This window comes from Triticum aestivum, chromosome 7B, assembly GCF_018294505.1.
Source record: "Triticum aestivum cultivar Chinese Spring chromosome 7B, IWGSC CS RefSeq v2.1, whole genome shotgun sequence".
NCBI classification, from domain to species: Eukaryota; Viridiplantae; Streptophyta; class Magnoliopsida; order Poales; family Poaceae; genus Triticum; species Triticum aestivum.
The window spans coordinates 747,794,579-747,802,679 of record NC_057813.1 but is presented as its reverse complement, the minus strand read 5'-3'; the positions used below and the strand labels follow the sequence as shown (position 1 = coordinate 747,802,679).

Here is an 8,101-nt window from a genome sequence, read left to right as displayed (position 1 = left end):
CAAAGGACAACATTTTCCCGAATGCAACATGGGTCATGTTGCAACCGGTAGCACAACATGAGTCTTCTTGCAACCGGCGAGCATACCGTGACTCATGTTGCAACTGACGAGCACAACATGACCCAAACTGGTCAGGGTGATGGACGGCTTTTTCTCGAACGCAACATGGATCACGTTGCAGCTGCAGGAGCAACATGACTCATGCTGCAAACATGGCAGATAATGAGGTGGCGGACGACTGAGAATGTTTTTTGAAAAGCAACATTTATCACGTTGGAACCGGCAAGCGCAACGTGACAAATGTTGCAAACTAGCGGGACATAGTGAACGGTAACCGTAGCTGATTGATTCTATTTTAAATTATTTTTTTATCTCTACTCCTAATGGAGTAGTCCGCCGGTTATTTTTCGCTGGTTTTATTTCGTTCCACACTATTCGTCTGGTTTTTTTCATCCCCGCACCACCACGCACGCACGCACCAAAAAAAACCCCACCCGGCACCAAACGTGGCTCCTCTCGATCCCCGTAAACGCCGCTGCCGTCCTCTTCCTGACGCAACCGCATGTCACATAGAAGACTCCGCCGCCGCCGCCGACCGGGATCGACGTCTCTCGCTGCCGCGGTCTCGTGCGATCTCCCTGCCGCCGACGTACGGGATCGCCGCCACCGACCTCCAGGATCAGCGTCTCTCGCTGTCGCGATCTCCCTGCCGCCAGCATACGGGATCGCCGCCGCCGCCGTACCAGAGGAAACACTGTCGACGATGTCCGGGATCGACGCCCCCGCGCTTCCACAAATATGCGTTCGAGTCGTGCATCCCTTTAGCCTCCGCCCCTCCATCGTCCATGGCTCTGTGATCTGTCGTGTTTGTTACCCCAGTATCCTGTCCCTTTTCCCCCGAGATTGATGTGCTGTTTGTTTTTTGTATCATTGTGCAGGAGGTTGGAGAAGCGCAGGGAGAAAGGGGACCGTGGACCAAGGTTCTACAACTTTTTTTTTATAGATTTGGGATTCTTACAGCCAAAGACTATTTTACTAGAGATTGGCGATTTTGGGTTTCCACTGTAGCCATTGTAGGATTCACTATTTTGTTCAACATAATGTACCTTCTGGCACTTACGTACTTGAGCTATCGGTACCTTTTCTTCTTCTTCTGGTTGACATTATTGTTCACTATATATGATTTGTTCTCATCCAGTTGGCAGCAGCTCAAACACAGTTTCAGACGAGGAGAATGAGAATGAGACAAACATTCAGACGAGGAGAATGAGACAAACACTCTATAGGTGAGTTCTTATTATTCACTATCTTCACTTGCAATTTCTGAATGTTTGTCTCATTCATTATCTTCACTATCTTTCATTGCACTACTGAAGTCTAATTAGTCAATACATGTGAATCCATTAACAATAATTCTAATTATTCACTATCTTCACTTGCAATTTCTGCAGATGAAGCGACAAATCGGCCAATTTGGTCACATATCACCTTGCCTTTCCAGCCTCTTTCACTTTCTTTCAACCATGTAAGCCTACCTATCTTTCTACTCACACATATCGTGTTAGGACATAAATGCATCACCAGTATGATACCATTATCTACAAATGTGGGCGGAAAATACTTTAGGCCTAACATAAAATCTCTCAGCTTGTGTTTCAGGAAATGAGAGAGCAAGGATTCACAGAAAGTCGTCTCCACTTGCTCTCTCCTATCACAGGTGCTTTTTGGCCTGGTGTTTTGTCATGGGAGCCACATGTGTTCATCTAATACAACTTCCATGCGAATCTCTTTCCCCATTCTGTTTTTGGTTTGGACCGAAACAACTTATCGTTATTGTTGGTTCTAGGATGCGGGTTGGGATATCTCCAGATTAATATCAAGGATTTTAGGATATTGTTAAATTCCAGTTAAGAGCTCGTTGTAAATGTTGTCCTATCGGTACCAGATTAGATTCGTGAAGTAAAATTCAAAATGCTTGTAATTTAGTCGCAAGAATGGCGAATGAGGTTTACTTATGATGTGAGTTAGGTACCAAAAATTGTGGACTAAGGAACCAGATGTGAGTTGTATCACCATTGGCATTTTACTGTATAGGCTATTATAGACATGGCTCTACATGCGTTGAGAAGTGTGAGCACGTCAAGATATTCTCCATCTAGGAATCCTCGTATATATTCACACATACGTTATTCTTTAAATCTGCCTGGGGGTCAAACTCAGGTGAACGGACACATGTGCATGATTATTAGTATCCAAAGTGCCTTTGGAAGGTGTTTACTTCTGATGACATTGCATAATGAGAGGTGTGACAGGAGTATTTGTTGTATTTTACCTGACTGGTATTACTGCAACTATTAATTATCCATGTTAGTTCTCTTCAAATAGCAATTAGGGTATGACTGGCTTTACTGATGCTCTCATTCCAAGGAAAAATGTGAATATTTGATTTCATTGGCAAAGCCTCACATGAAGAAGTCGACGCCTCGACGCTGGTTGATTCTGCAACTGGACGCAGTAAAGATAGCAGGTTTAGACATTACAAATTCTTGTTTCTTTTGGAACTTCTACACACGACCTGATGCCAACTTATTCTTAATGAAATGTATTCAGGGTGCGAATGAGTTCACGAGTAAATATGAGGGTTGGGAGTTGTACACCCAAATATGTGATCGTGGACACTAACTGAGGACAAAAATGTGATGGCATCATTAACAGTTCAATGGGAATTTGGAGAAGGGTGCATTATCTCTGTGTAGGTCCAGTTCTCATCGCTCTTATGATTAGATTCTTGACATGACCTTGTAACATAATGCCGTCTCTCCCTGAGTGTGTTTATATTTATTTTGTTTATAAATGACACCAGTGCTTTCAGGATTTATATGGCCTCTCCGCTTACTAATTAAGACCAATAAAGGTGTTATAATTTACAATCCAATATGATTCAATTCCTTTTCTTTTTTACTTTGTAGGCTGATTGGTGTAGAGCATGTAGGATGTGCTTGGCGAGCTTGAATGCAACCAAACCGTGTTGGATTCGACATCAAACATTTATATCTTACTATGTAGGAGTACTTTGTTATGGTTTCGTTGCAATGCTTGTGGCCAATAAGATGTTTTCTTATAACGCAGGTCTGGGGCTGGCAGATTGTTGGGTGAGATGTTTGTGGACTTTGTACAAGAAATAAGAGAGAGAAGTAAGATTAAACCGCAACTCTGATGGCGGTGGCCAGCTGCGAGGCAAGCCCTCCTAATCCCCCCTCCTCCTCATTTTCCTTTTAAACCTAGATGTTGGTTTCCAATAGTATAACCAGTGCGTACTTCCATTGCTCGCATGCACCTTGACTTCCATTAAGCAATATTTTGCATCTGCCACTGGGCAGTGTGATGCTCAAACTTTTGAGTGATGCTTGTGGACTTTGGATTGTTTACAGGTTGGTGGAAATTCATTTTTTGAGTGAGCTGATTATTAGGTGTTCGTTGAAATAAAACATATGTATGTGTGACCCTTAGGTGTTCGTTGAAAGTCCCCATACGAGTTGATGTTTCAGATTTTAAGTAGTGTGTGTTCTTTAATGGACCAATTCATGGCTTTCATCTTTCATGCGTGTGTCTTCAAGTTTTGTAGGCAGTCACCACACATAACTAGCCAAGCCCCTGATGGCCCGATCATGCTCGCGGTTGGCTATTTTAAAATGTTTCTCTTTTATCTGTTGTGTGCTCATTGAACTATGGTGATTATGCTTGTCAGTTCATTATCAAGGTGAGTTGAGGTAGATAGCACGGGCTGATATTGAAAAAGGAAATGTCATTGTGATGGTAAGCAAAACATTACGTTTTAATTAGTGAAGGACTATAGAGAGTAAGAGGTCTTGATGAGATGCTTACATGACGTGAATAATTAATTTTAGGTGTATCATGGGCCCTGCTTCATTGTTCAGTTATGTCGCTTGTATTCGTGGACCAATTGCTGGACATATAAAGTTCAGTTTTCACAGATAGCAAAAGTTGCAAAACTAGGTGTGCTGAATTTTGTTCAAAGTGCAACCTTCTATTACCGAAAAAGGGTTTCCCCCCGCTTTGTATACAAAGCAACCAGCCAAACCATACAGGGATAGGTGCCGGGGCGGAAGCAGCACAGTCACGCCCAAAAGAAACAGTTTCCCCCCGCTTTGTTAATGGTTTCCAATACTCATCTGAATAGTTTCAAAGAATTATCATGTGCTAATTTCTCCAAACATTTATTTAGAAAACATGTTGAGTAATGTGCTTTCTATTTCAGATTGGCATGTTAATGAGTTGTATTTGAGTCAATTTGTTAGAGCAGGACAAAGTTTTTTATGTACATATTGTGCTAAATGATTCAGAGGGTAACACTTATTTAGTATACCTTACTTATTTACACATTTGATAGTACTTGCTTGTTGCTAGAATCAACTTTTTAATAGTTGTAACCCCCAGAGTCCAAAGTTGCTGGGTTGAGTCTTTTGAAAGGGTCTGGCTATCATTCTTAATTTTAGATCACATTGGTTGGTGGTTTTTCCTTGTATATAGAACCTTCAATCAATTATTAAACTATGCCTTCATCAGTGATGTTGTTCACTGCATCACCTCTAAGGGTGTGCGCACGGGGATCACTGAGGAGACGGGAACCATGTCATCTCCCCTAGCTTGCGAGCCCTTCAAGCATGACGCCAACCCAGTCAGTACATCAACATATACAGTCATTTATATCTATATCTTTGTATTCAGCTATGTAAGTTGCATCTTTATCTACGCCATACATTTTTTGTTGATGCACTATTGTGCTATATTTGTAAATTCAAAACCGACCACAAGATCCTTGATTTGTGTAATTCATCTGAGGTTTGTTTGTTCTTTAGATCATAGATGAGGAATCTTGTCAAAGAGTCTGATTTGCCAAATTGCACAGTACAAACGTACAGTGCACTAATGAGATGTTCATTTATTTTTATTTTCTCTTCAGGAAACATGGTTTCGCTTCCATGTGGAAGGACATGACAGGCAGGGGTATTTTCATAGATGGAGGCGAGATTAAGGAGGTTGAATTCGTTAATGGTTCTCCAATACTCATCTGAATAGCCTCAAAGAATTATCAGATGTTACACAATGAAAATGCTTAATTATCTCAGGTGGAAGAAATATTTCAATGTAAATGAGTTACAAATCCATTCACTCCCAAAATATTGTTTTGGCGAACTTTCTCCCTTTAGATATAAATTATCTGGGTTTTTTAATGGATCTAAATTACCTGGTAATACATAGTGTTGTGGAATCTTGACTGATCAAAGAAAAAACACGAGAAAACAAGCCAAGCACGCTAACAAGCACCACAGTGCCGATATGGACAACCTACAAACACAATCACTCAGATTAATCCTTCCATTCTTCGTACTCCATCCATGCAAATAATGTCCATTTCCCATGTGTTTGATTTATCATCACCGCTATAACCCAAATATGACCACATCCACCCTTCAATCTAATACAGGTCCTGCACTATCACCATTCGATTCCGAATACCCGAGTGAGTCCAGGTACCTGAACTAGAGGGAGGAACTGAATGAGCATCTTCCCAAAGACAAAAACGCCACTGGTGCCGGCGAGAACGGCAGGCATGCCGACACACTGCATCTCGGCCGGTTTAAAGATGGTCGCCTCCCGCATCACGGCCTGCACCTCATCCTCTAGCCGACGCTCCACCTTGGACATTGAACAGTATAGGACGCATCGCTCCCATGCCTCCCCTACAATACAAAAGAAGGGTCGTGAGCTGGTTGAGAACAATCCAAGCCGAAGGAGGAACACTGGGGCGGGGGTTGGCTGCGTGGAGCGGCGGCGGCGGCCCTGACCGTGGCTGTGTGCGGGGTGGGGAAGAGAGTGGTTGTGAAGTGTGAAGGGAAGTTAGATGGGATGAGGTGGGGAAAGAGGATGAAACTACATTTTTCCTCGTCGAAGACTACAATCATTTTCTTTAGGATCAAGAGAGTGGCTAGGCGACACGATGGCCCAACACAAAAGGTTTTTTCTTTTTTGAGAAGAGCCTAATACAATTGGTGATTGCGTGAAGAGGTGATCCCACCAGGCCCCGCCAGTGCGTCTCAGCATGTTGTATAGGACAATATTTAAAAATATATATTATTATGTAATTAAAAAAATCAAAGACATAACATAGATAGATTATGACCGGCCTAAGCACCAACTTAATGATGTTGGATGTAGAGCTGCAAGAAAAGCTAAGACTCGTGAGCTGTTCGAAATTGGCTTGTTTTTTTGCTCGACTCGAAAATAAATGAGTCGACCTTGACCACTTTATGTATCTCAATCAAGAAATGAGCTGATCTTGAGTTAACACTAACTCGCTTAATTTTAGGTTGATAGCTCAACACAATTTAATGATGTTGAATGATCATGTTATATTCTTCGGAAAAAAGAATGATCATTTTATATATTAAAAAATACAGTAATTTATTACCATATATGTTGAGATTTTCTTCATTTTATCTACAAGTAAACATCCAAGGTTGTTAAACTTGGAGCAAATTTAGCCTTAATTTAGTATGTGGTTGGTGTGTGCTAAGTACCCTATTATTTATGGCCAAGTGTACCTTCTTGTGTTTCCTTGTGTTGGTGGTGCTAATGTTAGCAATCTCAAACCTTGATATATGCAAAAAAAAAGGTGATGCCAATGTAGTTGTAGATTTAGTATTAGGATTTGTATCATTTAGCTCAAAATTAGCTAGAGGCCGTTACAAGCCATTTTCTATCATAGCAATACCATCATAAGTCGCGTGGAACGTTTACATGTTAAATTATAATTTATTTGATCGATAATATCTTCACATTTAATTTTGTTAGCCCGTGGCAACGCACGGGCATTCTACTAGTATTTATATATGTATGTATTTCTAATTTTTGTTGTAGTAGCCGGTGGATTTGAAAGGTATGACCAAATCATTTTTTGTGTTCCATTTCTCTTTGCCAAGGCAATGCACCCGGGCAAGTAACAATGTGGGCGCATGCCGTGGACGTGTGCATGACAAAGCGGTGAGGTAGAAGATAGGTACGTGAGACAAGGAAGCAAGAGGCGGGTCAGAGGGCACAAGGGGAATAGCAGGGCTACACTGATTTAATTTGAGGAACGGTAAAAAAGCTCAGATTAAAGCCACTGACGCATGCACTCGCGCGAGTCGCAGCCAATGAAAGATGTGACCATGCGAGAAGCATACGCAGCACGGAGAGACAAGAGAGGTACGAATATTTTAGGGAGGAATTGTGGCCGGGCTGCAAATACACTGGATGAGAGCGACGGGGCCATACAGTCCCGCGGGAGCTGATCCAACGGCAGCGGAGGCGGCTGATCTCAAGCGAGGGATCAGCCGGATGATTCGTAAGCACCCGCCGCAACGCTGATCGGTCAATTAACACCAAAACTGACTGATGGCCTGGTGGGTCCTGCTGTAAGTGATGACGTGGCATGGAGAGGGTCACACCGTTGGACTGGAACGTTAGCATTTGAACGAACACCTAGCAGGCATGGACTCTTGGTGACTTGGTGTGGCGTCTTCTTCGTCGCTGCCGCCCGTCCACGGCGTGACCGTGACGTGAGGCGGGCTAGTGCCGCGCCGGGACAAGGCCGCCGCAGCCAGGAGGGAAGACGCCGGGGTGGCTGGGCTCCCCATATGACCCTGGCACGCCCGAAGCTCCAGGCTCGCGCTCACCGCCACCGTCGTCACCGCCGCGGCCAACTAACATCCCCGGGCAAGCCACATTGTTCGGAAGCACCGACATGCCGCGGTCGAAAGAATCGCGCCGGGAAGCCCACAAGCTGACGCCAAGGTTTTCTCTTCCCCGACTACGTCCGTCGGCCGCCGCGCCCGATCTCCGGCCATGTGGATCAGGTGAGCCACGGACGTCTGCGGCAGGATAAATCGACGTATGCAGACCTTGGAGCTTGGCAGGACGATGCCGGAGAGGCGCGGAACGAGGCGGCCATGCACGGACCTCCGCCTCGACCCGTGGCTGCCGCTGGACTCGGCGCCTTCGAGTGGTTCGTGGGGAAGTCGCACCGGAGGGCAGCGGG

General features: G+C 44.0%; 1 long non-coding RNA gene across 5 annotated transcripts; it reads left to right on the top strand.

Annotated features, from left to right (window-relative positions):
• The first annotated feature begins 488 nt into the window (after positions 1-488).
• On the top strand, positions 489-3,237 carry LOC123155568 (uncharacterized). Of its 5 annotated transcripts, none has more exons than XR_006477499.1 (6): positions 489-802; positions 939-1,286; positions 1,452-1,525; positions 1,648-2,527; positions 2,611-2,752; positions 3,130-3,237. It is a non-coding gene; the product is annotated as an uncharacterized lncRNA (long non-coding RNA). The 5 variants fall into 5 exon arrangements; XR_006477498.1 differs by having other exon boundaries at positions 489-980; positions 1,199-1,286; XR_006477500.1 differs by having other exon boundaries at positions 489-1,286; positions 1,648-1,717; positions 2,428-2,527.
• Positions 3,238-8,101: the final 4,864 nt, after the last annotated feature.